Raw genomic sequence first — 13817 nt, forward strand, 5'->3', positions numbered from 1 at the left:
ATGATGCCCTAGCATTGTGTGTGTGGATTTGGTCATTGAGCAACAAATGAGATGCTGTTTTTTTAACATGGTAGGATGACAAATGTAACTAGCTTCACGGACTGTAGATTCTGAATAGTCTGCTAGGAGGGGGGGGGGAAGTCTCTTTTTTTTTTCCTGTTTCACGGTGTGTTTCTTCAGAATCTTGCTGTCTCTCAGAGGCTGGCTGCCATTTTGCTGTTTGTCACAGAGAGGGAATATGACTGTATTGACCTTTATGAAAAGAGAAATTATATTTTTCTACGGTGCTTCTGTGGCTTAGTGTTTTAAATCTGACAGACAGTTCATTTGAAAGCACAGGGTTCTACTGTCAAAATGCCAAAATGCTGAAGGATGAATGCTATTTTGATGGATGTGGTTATGTTGTGCTTATGGGCAGGCTTGTGGTTTCTTGTGGTTTTTGAGTGTTTGTGATAAGCTTTGCAATTTGAGACATTTTCTCAGTTTAAAGGAATGTGATTTGCTAGTTTTGCTTACACTGTTAATTGAAATAATGAGCAGTATATCACTGCTGTCGGGCCAAACCTTGTATCTCCATTTTTGTTGTTTTTCAGTTTTTTTACAGACTTTGAAAATGCCTGTTGCCCTTTACTTTGTGTGTAAATTATGCAATGAATGGACTAAAAGAAATGGCCCAAAATTACTTGGAAAAGAAGTCTGGTTCCATTGACTTACATTAAAAGTAAAGCATGTTTTTGCCTTCTCCTGTAAATATACCATTCTGGAGATATGGCGTTTTGTTCCAACAGCAGCGATATATCAAGTTGTTATTAATTTGTCTTATTCCTTTGGTCAGAACCCAGCGCTGAAGCAGCAACCCTCTGACACTTGGGTGATCTCACTATGAATGGGATGCTTCTTTCTTTACATAATGGTATGATAAATGTAACTAGCTTCGGGGCAAACTGGTCCCACGCTATTGCCATATTCATCAGTTTGTCATTAGGACCATGGAAACTGGTTTCAGAATGGCAGATCAGACTGTAGAAAGCTCTCTGAGCTTGTCAAATCTTTTGTCAGGCTCTAAGACCATCCGGCAGAGGATATGTTGCCACTGGATCCAACCCTGCCACCCACCCCCCCACTCCTTCCTGTGGTCTTGTAATCAAGATTTATCTGTACTGGGGGCAGATGGTTTGCCTGAATCCCCCTTTCCCCTTTCCCCTCCCTCCCATATCCTCAGCCCTGGCCAGCGAGTTTGTCTAGACTACAATGATCCCCCTTCCATGGAATAACCCCCTTGCCTTTGACCACCCCCACAGCTATATCCCTGAGGAATTGGGGTCATCCATTCTTCGATCGCTCATGCAGTGATAAAAGTAGCTTGACACATGGCTAGAATTGCTGGACCGCTGTCAGTTTTTGGTGTTTGTGACCAAGAGATGAATACCGCGCCAATACCAATGCCACCTGATTACTTTTTTCCCCTAAGTATCTCTGACCAAAATGACATTATGTGGCCTTTTCTGTCAAGGACCCACAGCTTTCTAAAGCTTTTTGAAGGAAACTTCTCCCTCACACAAAGAGAGCCTGGAGAGGAGAAAGGCAACCGCCCTTAATTCAAACCACAAGACTGGAGAAGAATAGAAGGGCAAGGATGACGCGTCTGTTCATTATCTGCCGTCTCTTGATTTTGGCTGGAGAGAGCACGGGGACACGTGTCTGTGTCCTTTGTAGAGTCAACGCTTGAGATAGGACCTATTCATGGCCGTTCACAAGGCAGCCATTGAGAGCCCCTGGCCTGCTGGCCCTCATTATCTGCATTGTTGCATGCCATTACACCTCATTTTGGCTTGTCCCAATGGAGGGCTCAAACAAAGCCTGCAGTGTCAGGAAGGCCATTCTTACAGCACAACACTTTTGTTCCAAAGGCCCTGGAGTTACTTCCTTTACTCCATCAGACGTCCTCGGGACCCACCTGTTATCTTTGTGAGAGCATGACCAATAGGGATCTTGCATGATAGGATCTTAGCTTGTACCTTATAGCTTAATGATGTGATCCATTTCCTGTTACATACAACACCTACTTGCATTGTATTTTATGGAAGAAACCATGTACACAAGTTATTATAGGCTTTCTTGATGTTTTTCTGAGTTTAAGCCAGTACGAAACAGGAGTTTTATGTGTTCTGGACACCTTCATTAGCTATAAACTGCGCTTTGGTTCATATGCTCAGCCTGCAAGTTTGAGCCTGTCTGAGCCAACGTCTCCCTTTTATTTGCTTTCCCCTTTTCTTATTCTTCGTTCTCCAGCCCCTCCTTTTGTCATTAGTCTTTTTATCATCCACCCAAGCTCTTAGTTCTCTAACTGGCCAAATCTGGTTAGCTCCATCCATATGCTGCTCTCCAGTTTTATGCAGTTTTGTACAGCAGTTTTGTTTGCAGTGGCTGGTGACTTATGCATACGTCACACAGCTCCCTTTCCCTCAGCCTACGTGCTGTGTAGCCCCATACACAGCCCAAGTGTGTGGGAGTCAAGCGTTGCCCTTAGACTGAGTGAATAACCTCTCCATCTATCTATCCTTCCATCCATCTGCCCACTCTCTACAACTGACTCGGAGGGACAGGCAACACATCAGCCATTTCGTAATGTTAATGTAAAAACGAGGAGTATTAGCTGGAGTTGGAAGTTATGAGGGTTATTCCAAACATGACTGACTGTAGTGTCACCATTTATGGCAGATAATTTCAGGAATGACGTATGACTAAGCTTAAATGTAAGTGCAAACTTAACCTCAGCACAGCAGTGCTTGACCATGCTTCTGAAGAGTTATCCTCATGTAGGGGTTTGAATGTAACCCAGCTTTTGGACATCTATGGTCATACAGGGGTTTAGATTCAGCTGGCCTTCATGCAGGGATTTAGGTTCTGGAGATCTGTTCTCTCATTTAGATACAGATCGAAGACTCTCTCTTGGAGACCTGCCCTCATGCACGTACATTCAGTCCTAATCTAATATCCGTCTATCAAAATGAGGTCATCATGAACATCTAAATACTAGGGCTAAGTGTGTTTAATCAGGGATTGAAATTGACCGTTCATAGTGGTATATCTTGAGGAACAGGAATGGACATGCCTAGCTTAGTTTAATCTTAAACACTATATAACAGAGTCAAGAAAGTTCATTTGATGCTTGCTGAATCATCCACTCACCCATGGCTCAACCACGGCTTGGTGCACCACACATCCCAAACTGTAATATTGGACAGTCTTGGTCACCTCCAGAGATTACACCTGTTCACAGAAGGCAACAGTAGCAAAAAACTGGCTTGCGAATGAAGTCATGATTCAGGGTCACCCACAGCTTTAGTTATGTGTCTTGTAGGTTGATCTCATGGTTAGTAGCTGGGGTCATGCAAGTGAGTGTAGCATAATCTTTATAGCAAATAAAGACTGCAACTACGACAGGGATGGCTACAGTAGCCAAATAAAAACTGTGGTGTTCTGCACATGTGCATATTTCATTTGATTTCATGCTGGCCTTAGCCTGCTTTCCAACTAGGGCAGAATCTAGTCACTAAAACATTAGATTCAATGGGTTCGGTGCAAAATGTTCAAAAACACTGGCTAGTTTAATTGATTTTTACATTTTTATGAAGATGTGTCATCAAGTGCGCAAAGACACTGTTCCTCCATTGTTTTAGAGCTGCTTAGTGACTTTGGTTTCCGCAGCTGCAAAGGTAGCGCAGATATATTTCTGAACATCATAGCCTTCCCTCCAGTTGTTGATGCTAATAGGAGCAATGTGTAACCTCTGCCAGTGAGGTTGCAGATTGCAATCAACGGATACCCCCCAACACCCCTCCCTTTCAAAAAATCTATGGTGGCTGTCATGTTTTCTGCTGTCGCCGTTGCCATTGCTTCGATTTCGTTTCGCTTCTATGTGTTTTTTGGCAGCAAGGCTTCAACCTCCCTTGGTCTTTCTTGTGCTAAATAATAAGTATGATCCTCCATCAAAATTTGGGTTCTCCAACTTCTCACAACACAAAATGGTTAGCCAGAACCAGGGCTCTAACAGTTTATCCTACCAAGCATGCGCATATGAATAGTTCAGCATAGTAACTCGTTTTAATGTGATTTTAATGTTAATTCATTAGAGAATCCGCTTAATAACACTACCCCCCCCCCACACACACCCCCCCAATTAGGTGATTTAGGCTATTAAAATATCCTAACTGTTCTTTTAATGCTGGTAACATTTTCTAAGGAAATTCGCCAGCTTCTTGTTTGAATTTTCCCAATCCACCTTGATCCTGCAGTTACGTTCTGTGTTTATTTAACTGCTGCACCATTTAAGGTGGAATGGGAATGTTCAAACAAGAAGCTGGCGAATAAAAGGCTCAGTGTCAGTGCCAGAATGTAACTGCTGCTTCATTTAAGGTGGAATATTCAAACAAGAAGCTGGCGAATAAAAAGCAGACTTCAGCCTCATATTTGTAATGCCTGTAGTATTTTTGATGAGAAAATTTAAGCTAACAAAATATCCTACCTGGAGTTTTATGTACAGAGCTACCAATTAATAGGATAAAAAAATAGGATTGTTCTTTTTTTCTACATCTTCCAGCCAGTGCTGTAGCACTGACAAGTTCAAGCTGCTGCTTCAATGTAAAAACACTCTCTAGAGCCAGTGTTTGGTTTGTCCGCTCTGTGCTACTGTAGCAACATGCATGGTGGCCTGTGTTGGAAGAGGACCCGCTTCTATGTAGATATGAAGGGCTCATTCTAAGCTTATGAAAACTCAACAATTTGTAGTTACAGGTGATTATACACTAATGAAAACATAGTTTTGTATACTGTATTCCATTTCTGCTGATAGATCTCCCAAATCTTACACACTGCTTCTTTAAAGTCTCTAATAACAGCCAAAAGGAAACAGGCGAGACGATTTCTTCCAAAGCTCTGTAAAAAGAGCTGTATGATGTGGTGACCCAGATAAACCCTACTACATCTCTCACAGTAGACCCTCAGATCACCCTTGTGAATTACCTGATAGTGGGTGACTGGGATGGCAAGGATTAAAGTCACTCCTTATCATGACAGCATGGGGGCTGCTCAGAGGAGGAACAGGGTTTAGATATTGCCTCTGTGTCTGGGAGGGTGTGAGTGTGTGCAAGTGTGCCTGTGAACAGTGTTATGTGTCTTGAATGTGTTTTTTTTTCTAAATGTGAGATTGTGATGGTTTAGTTGCTGAGTATTGAAGTGTGGACAGAAAGGGATCCTCTTCTGTATGAAATTGGAACACTGTGTACCTTTTAGTGCTCTGAATCCCAACAGCGAAGTCAGTCTGTCATTCCTTCTGTCTGTCTTTCTTTCTCTTCTTCCCCCTGATATCCCCTGACTCAAAGCATTCTGGCAAAGTGTCTGCCTGTACCGAACAATATGTTCAACTCAGTCAGCACTCAGAAACACCCACTCAACATGAAACGCGCCTGCACTGAGCAGTTTCTGCCTGTAACTTATCTGCTAACTGAGTCACACCATATTTTAGTCTAATGTTCAGTCTATGGACAGTTGCCTTAACCATTAGTGAAGCTGGGCTTGGGGATACGGACCAAAATCCATTTGCCCACACTCACTGAAACATAATAAAACATCCTGATTATTGTGGTGCTCAGTGAATGTCCATCTGCAGAGTTTTATCGTGCAAATTCTAATGTGTCAGCTTATTAAGTCATATAAAATGCAGTTCACACATCAATAACTTGCAATCGTAATAGCACCTAGTATATTTCAGAAAGCTGGTGCTTACGTTACGTTGCGGAATGACTGAAGCAGTTATATACTGTGATAAAATGTCTTTATTAGGTTAAATTTCCCTACTTGAAGCATGTCAAGACAACGTTTTTGAAAATATAGACTATAATTAAAATGGCAACTCTTTCAAATTGTGATATTTATGTAAAAACAAATCTTTCGCCACCAGGACAAAATTCTCTGTTGTTGTTAGAGCATTGCTGCTTACATTACGTTTACATTTATGGCATTTAGCAGATGCTCTTATGCAGAATGACTTACAAAGGTGCTTTATTGTCCACTCAGGGAATGTACAGAAATAGCCTTGAGCTAAGAAACTGCCAGAAACGAGTCAGTAATAAGACAGAAGTAAGACGTCTCATAAATGAAAATACTTTTTAAGACTTTTTAATAAGCATGAAATTACTTTGTTCGATTAAGTGCTTTTTGTAAAGATGGGCGTTTGATGGCCTCTGTTGTTTGGACACCCAGTAGAAGTTCATTCCACCACCAGGGCAGGGAACAGTCTTGATACTCGTCTTCCACGTGTCTTGAAGGATTGCTGGTCATAAGTCGTATTTAAAACAAAAGGTTTTCGATGTGGATCGGGTTTTGACCATCATTTTCATCAGGTAGACAGGATTTGGTCCATTTTTGTCTTTGCAGGTAAACATCAGGCTTTTAAATCTGAAGTGAACTTGGGAACATTGAGTTAAAGAGGTGCAGGTTTATAATGTGAACCTAGACATATTGGGCTCACTGTATGTCAGAATGTCAGTGTAGACCATTTTCTTCTGTCATCAAAGTATTTTGAATTTTTAAGTTCTGGTTGTGTGTGTGTGCTTAGTGTAGTGCACAGCATTGTTTGAGTGCTGTATTTCAGCAGCTGAATCTGGGAGTACGACTGTAATACATGATTTAGTTTTAATGGTTTATAATGCAGAAGTGGAAAGGCCTTAATAAAGGTCTGTAAGCTTTAATGGTGGTTAGCCTGCTCTCCACAGAATATAGAGTGTTATTTAGTAACTCTGTAGTGTTCTGGTTAGTGACTCCATGCCTTGCTTTTGTCAAGGCAGGTGTTTCCACTATAGACACTATTCATGTAGATCAGTATTCTTTTTTCATTACAGTCTTGGGGCCAGCTGTTACCTTCACAGCAGGGCCGTTTAGAAACCTTCAAACTTTCCTTGCCTGCTACTGCTGGCTCCCCAGAACCTCTGACAGACCAAGTAGCCACGCTACAGGTCACAGTGTGCTCAGAAAGAGAAAAGGCAGTGAAGAATGAGCTGGACGAGAGTAAATGGATTGGGGCCATAGCAGAGTGAAATGATTCTGACAGCAGAGCATTGCTCTGAGTCTATCCCCTACCATTCCAGTGTCTTTGATGGGATTTGGCAGCCTTTTGCTTTCTTGTTCTGTGTCTCTTGATTTCTAATAGTGATGGGTATTTTGAGTCATTTTTGCTTAAGTAAGTTTTGCTTAAAATGATTACTCAAAAATTTAAAACACAGTCTGATACATGTGTGAAATGTATTGTGTTTCTTATTCACAGCACCAATTTAACAGTGGAAACATAGCTGAGCTTCCGTTTCTTTGTTTTGTAGCAAGTTAGGCAGCTTAAAATCATAAAAGATAGTCATCAGTAGCAAGTAACGAGTAGTATTTTACTTTTAGGAGTGCTGAGTCGTGAAGTGCACGGGTACCTGATCTCTAGATTAACCAGTATTCAAATGCTGAAATCACTATTTGGATGTTTGTTATGTTTTAATCAAGGGAAGATGGAGAAGAGATATAAGCAAGCAATTCAAAATGAGATGCAATGTTATATCTTAAAAAGTAGGGCTGTCACAATCATGACATTTTAGCCGATGATTGTCATATAATTAATTGCAATTAACAATTGATCTTTTTTTGTTAATTGTATGCAACTATTAATATGCAAGCCTAAAGCAGCCAAGTAAGATTAGCCACTTGCTTCGTAGCTATGTTTACTTTTAAAATGATAGTCTGTACACTAAATGTCTACTATTACTCAGAATTATGTGTATAGTTATGAAAAGCTACATTCCTTTTCTGAGCATGACAATTTAGAATTAGTTACATGGCTACATAAACAGTACCTAGCACCACATTAGAAGTTCACACGTCCCATAATGAGTCTTTACAAATGCATTTACTGCTTTCTTTTATTTACATTTATTTGCCTCAACCCAACACACTCAATTTACATTTTGTTTGTTGCAGCATAATATGTGACATCTATCGGCTGAAAACGGTTGCAGTCAGTTTAAATAAATGCAGTCAACTCAAATAGTTGCGATTAGACGATTATGTAATAATTGTGACAAGGCTAGTAACAGGACTGGAAAGTTTTATGATCTTGCACTTTTAACCTCTCTAGCTTCTGACTACTCTAGCTGACGTTATGTAGGTTCAGAAAGAGGGAAATGTATGTCTAACTAACATGTTGACACATTGTCCATTGAGGAGATCTTGAATAGAAGATGATGAGTCCTCATCAGCATCCAGCATTGTACCGGTTAGCTGTAGTGTAAGCTCAGAAGGCAGCCTCTTTGAGCTGCTAGTGCTATCCCTTAAAAATTAAACCTATAGCCCTATACTAATTTCAAAGTCAGTTTTTTTCTTATGCCTGCGCTCTCCCCTTTATTACTCCTATGCTTTCCTCCTCTTGCTCTGTTTCTTTCTTTGTATTCTTTGCTTTGCTCTCTGTTCCTCTTTGTCCCTGTTTTTTCTTGCCTCAGTAGAGATATGAGGGGCTTGTGTCATGCATCCGCAGCTCCAGCCTCATGTGTGTTGACATGTGTTAATGTTTCGCCTCACGTGTTAATTAATCCGTAGGTGTATCTTACATGGTGCTCACGTAACCTTCCAGCATCTGCCTCCTTCTATTTACACACAAGCTGGCCTCTCTGGAGAGCCACGCTGAATGGAACTGACTCCAGTCTCCTGAGAGATATGCTGTGTAGGCCTTGCCTTTAACATCTGACTTTAGTTCACTCGGCTTGTTAGTAATGGGTTTCTTGGGCATAGTGACTGATCTTCTGGTGATCATACTCTCCTTAATGCTTTATTTTTCTGTGTGTTTCCCCCACAGAGAGCTATCCAGGGTGAAGTGTTTAGGAGATGGGAGTTGGGCTTCTGGCCACAAGTGAAAGGTTCCACGCACTACCGCCTACTGCTGTGTCCTGTTCTCTCCTGAGACCCCCTGCTCGTCACTCATGGTGAGGCACTTTTTTCCTTATCTGATCTCAAAAACCGTGTCTGATGGACAGCTTGGAAGTTGGAAATTTACACTGTAATTATTGTCATCATTTTGTTTGACATATTTCCATATACAGCTCAGTAAAAAGCTTAGTTAAAAATGAAGATATTACACAATTTATTTCATTGTTGCATTACAAAGTACACGGGCACATTTGGAAGCCCTGTATCAAGGAAGAGTTTGGTGAAAAATCTAATTTACACAGTTTTCCTGTTACCTCAGATGTTGTCAAGCTACCTATGTTTGCACACTTTGCTTCTTTAGTTTAGAACTGGAGCAGCGAAGCTGACAAACACTAAAACTCAGTAACGTATAGCCCAAATAATTTCTGCAAAATACATCACTAAAACTTCTTTCAACCCCCTCAAAACACATCCAGGTCTTCGTTAAGGTCACACAGACTGCCTATAGCAGTGAAGTTATGTTTATTTTTGTAGTTTATAGTAAGTTCTGTTCCACAGTAAGTTCTGTTCCGCTGTTCTCTAAACCACTTCTGCAAGTCTGTGTGACCTTAAAGAAGAGCTGGATGCCAATTGAGAGACTTTTTGGAGATGTAGCTTTACAGAAACTCCAAACATGTTGGACCGATCGGCTACATCTGGGGTAAGTGGAAAACTATTCCTTTAAGCAAACAGGTACTAAGATGAGTTTGGAAATCCACATTTTCAAAGAAAAAAAAGTAATGCATACTTTTAAACAGCATTACACAACCACACAAGCATATCAACTCCAGGTCCCATGTAATTTGAATAGTCATCTATAGATGGTCTACAGATTCTCAAATTATTAGTAAAAACAGGTCACAGTAGTGCTATGGTTAGAATTAGAACCAGGCCTGGGGTTTAGGGTTATGGTTAGGGTTAAAGTGAGTTACATTATACATAGTACAAGAGCAAGGAAACAGTCATGATGATAATAGGCACTTAGTTGAATGTAATTTAAAGACAGGTCTGTGTCCAGCCTGTTAACCAACTGATGGACTTCCTTTGACTTGTAATGTCATATTGAAGTTTTTTGTGCAACAAGAATTTGACCTTATTATATGGTTAGAATTAGTGTTTGTCTAAACAGTGAGATGCATGTCTGCTATTTTAGCAGGTCCCAGAGTGCAGACCTGTCAGTATTGTATTTTATCCACTCTAACACACCTGAGTCATATCATTAGGTAATTATTAAGCCCTTCATGAGCTGAATCAGGTGTTAGAGCAGGGTAAACATGAAACTGTCCAGTGTAGGAAGAGGGGGCAATGACTGAAGTTGGGGAACATTGCTAAATAAAAAATGATTAAAAACAAGCTAAACAAGAGATGTTATATTCAGTCATGTTGTTCAATAGTAGCTGTAGTTTAGCCATAATATGATATATCCTGATACTATGTTTATTAGATTATATGGCCTAGTCCCATATTTTGACCATAGCACAGTATAAACTTGGTACTCTATTTTGAACATAACATGGTACAACTTATCACCATATTTTGTCCATATCATGGAACAATATGTTAATAAATTTTGACCATGACATACATGAGACCATAAGTACATCTTAGTACCACATTTTGGACGTAACATCGTATAACTTGCAACTGTATTTTGATCATAACATGATATAACTTGGTACTACATTTTGAACATACCATGGTATAACTTGTTACTATGTTTTGAATATGACATTGTATAACCTGTAACAGAGAAACCTGAATGGCTATTACAGTGATAACTGTATTATTTTGTCTCAGCGGGTGGCTGCATTACTGTGGCATGTGGTTAGACCCATTCATGGCTTTTCGGTGAGTGTCAAGCCTAGGAGGCTCTAAAAAGTGTTGTGCATCAAAATCATCTGGGCTCCATAAAATCCATGGAGTAAAATTTTTAAGTGGAAAGCTGTGTAATGCCGTGCTGTAGCGCTCATTCCTGTCCATTTGGAGCGGACCCAGCCATACTCTCTAGGAGCTGTATAAATCTGCATTCACTCTGTTCCAAACAATTCATTCTGAGTGCAGCCATCAAATGGTTATGGTTCCCAAGACAGAAAAACTTTGGCAAAGCAGCTTGAGGGGGGGATATGCTAGTTCCATCTGTGTTAGAGGAAAGCTCTTGCACCTATTCAATAGCACATGCTTTAATACTGCAGGACGGAGTTTGCTTTAGCTTTAAGGGATAATTGAAAAGGTTATGAGGGATTGAAGTGTGTACATCATAAACCTTTTCAAGACTTCAGGTTAAGGTAGGCTAATGAATGTTCAGTTTGGAGGTTGTTTCCTGTGTTGTAGTGTTTCACTGTTTGTAAAAGTGTGAACATCTGCAGATACTTCGGCCTAATCCTTGCAATGAAGCCATATTGACCATTAGATTGTGACATGGAGCTCACAAATCATATTATCATATCTGAATGTGGGCCTGCATAGTGTAGACAAAGTACAAGTATTGTGCTAGTTACTGTGATTGAGGTACGTACACATGCATGGATAGACCTGGGGTGGGGCTTGAGCCCCTGTCCCTTTGCCTTCGTACTGCGCAAGTCCCCTTTGGTGTGGAAATGTTACATCAACTCCGCAATTGTCCAAGATCTGTTCCAGCGAGATGAGGCTCTGTCTCACCTTGGGAATAGAGCTTGTGGGTTGCACTGGATTCTACAAAATTCATCGCTCTTGAGCGCCCCTGGTGCAGTACTGACCATCTGTGGTTCTCCTCTGTAATTTCCGGCCTGTCACACATCACCACAGCACTGGAAATCATGCCAATATATCACTGATAATCTCTTAAAGAAGGAGTCACATTCCGAGGGGGGGTTAATAATTTGCTACATCAAGTTTTCATTATTGTAAAAAAAAAAACAAAAAACACAGCGATTAATTCATCAAAACACCCAGAAAGCCACTAATATGGATTAGCGATTAGTCAAGATGCTCATAGAACAGTAAACAATACTGTGATAGGTTAGAGTGCTCATTAGCATATAGTAATCTTCTGCGATATTGGTGTTGCAAAGGCTGAGATCATGATAACGATTACCAAACCATATATTGTGCAGCCCTGGCGTCTTCTTGTTGTAAACTCTGCTCTCTTTTGTAAATGGGTTATGCATGTAGAGGGTTGGTGTGGTTGAAGTCTGGGTAGTGACTTTAGTTGGCTCTTTTCATTTAGCTAAAAACTGCGGCCTCATTTTCTGTCGAAGCAGTGCGTCATTGCAGCATTCGCTCCGGGCTCGTCTAATTATCCTTGTGGCTGTCCATCCATGAAATAGGCGTTTGACTGTGAAATTGAGCCAGTGTGGTGTTGGTTTTTTTTAAATGTATTTATTTATTTATTTATTTTTCTACAACAATAGCGTTAGCTTAGCAACAACACGAGAGGTGACAGGCAGCCTCAGTCACTCGTAATGACCATAACAACAGGAAGAGCACAGCCAAGGATTATGGGGGATTATTACCTTTGATCTGCTCAAAAACAGGGTGGGTGCAGGGGGAGGCAATTAAGAAAGAAGCGGCCAATATATCCCCCCCTTTTTTCCTTTTTGTTGACTCTGGTTGTCAAGGGAAGATTCTGCTTGCCTTAAAGTGGAATGAATGGAGTGAGAGAGAGAGAGAAAGAGAGAGAGAGAGAGAGAGAGAGAGAGAGAGAGAGAGAGAGAGAGAGAGAGAGAGAAATGTCCTCAGAGTGGTTATTGCAGGGGATGTCATGTGGAGACAGAAATACACTGGAATAAACGCTGTGCCCAATGGCCTGCTGAGTCGTGTTTTACAAAAAAATCTTATTTGCTATTTGTGGCGAGCTGCAGTCACAGCGGAGCGGGCATCAAAGAGTTTGGGACCAAACCGGAGAGGGACTTTTTCAGGGAATTGAATTTGGCCGCCTTTTAACGAGTGGCATTTCCACAAGACGGAGTAAATAAGATAATCTGCGCTTCCCTCGAGTGTCTGTGTGTCTGTATATGTGTATGTGTGTATACGGGGTGATAAAACTGGTGGAGAAGCTGTATGGCTTGGTTTTAAATGCAGGATTTATTGTAGAAAAAGCAGCTGGGGAAAGGACTAAGCCCACTGCAGTGCAGTTGGGGACGTAGATCACACAGACAAGCTGCTTCTATCCGAAGAAATACATTGATCTTACATACAGTCACAGTCATAACAAAACCATGTATCTCCAAAATGATAACTTTACAGGAGAAGGCAAAAATGTTCTTAAGCTGTCGGGTCAAGATTATATTTATAAGTCATTTTGGAGCATTTTTGTTGGTCTGTTTATCACAAAATGTGCACACAATGTAGAGGGCAGCTGCTGTACTAAAAAAAAGACTCTTTAAACACTCTAACACAAGTAGTATGTTAAAGTTTCTTAACTTATCATTCCTCCTCAGTCTATACAGTCCGTATGTGGAACCTAAGCTGCAAAAACAAGCTGTTTTTGGACTGTTTTCATGAAAAGTCTTATCATGTACATTTGTCAGCCTATATACATTTAGCCCCGCCTGTTCACGCTAAAGTTATAAGGAGTGTTTCAGCCTAGACTGCTTTTTAAATGAGGCATAATACACGGCAGCCAATCAGAAGAGATCTCATTAAAACATCAGTTTTAAAGGCAGAGTGACAAAGACAATCTGCTTGATTCTGGCGGATAACGAGAGGTTGGAAAATGGTCATGTAAAAATAGGTTATGACATTTTTGGTACATAAAACCACACAAATGTTATACTTGGATCTCAGGGTAAAAAAGTAGGATATGGGCCCTCTAAGAACATTTTTGCCATCTCCTGTAAAGT

General features: G+C 40.7%; 1 protein-coding gene across 1 annotated transcript in view; it reads left to right on the forward strand.

Moving 5' to 3' along the window:
* Window positions 1–13817, forward strand: part of tanc2a (tetratricopeptide repeat, ankyrin repeat and coiled-coil containing 2a) — a 222248-nt gene that overhangs the window by 41042 nt on the left and 167389 nt on the right. Inside the window, exon 2 of the mRNA XM_036567368.1 lies at window positions 8888–9014. The gene's annotated coding sequence lies outside the window, so the exon portion shown is untranslated. The remainder of the gene's footprint in view (window positions 1–8887; window positions 9015–13817) is intronic.

Source organism: Colossoma macropomum, unplaced genomic scaffold (genome assembly GCF_904425465.1).
Source record: "Colossoma macropomum unplaced genomic scaffold, Colossoma_macropomum, whole genome shotgun sequence".
Classification (NCBI taxonomy): Eukaryota; Metazoa; Chordata; class Actinopteri; order Characiformes; family Serrasalmidae; genus Colossoma; species Colossoma macropomum.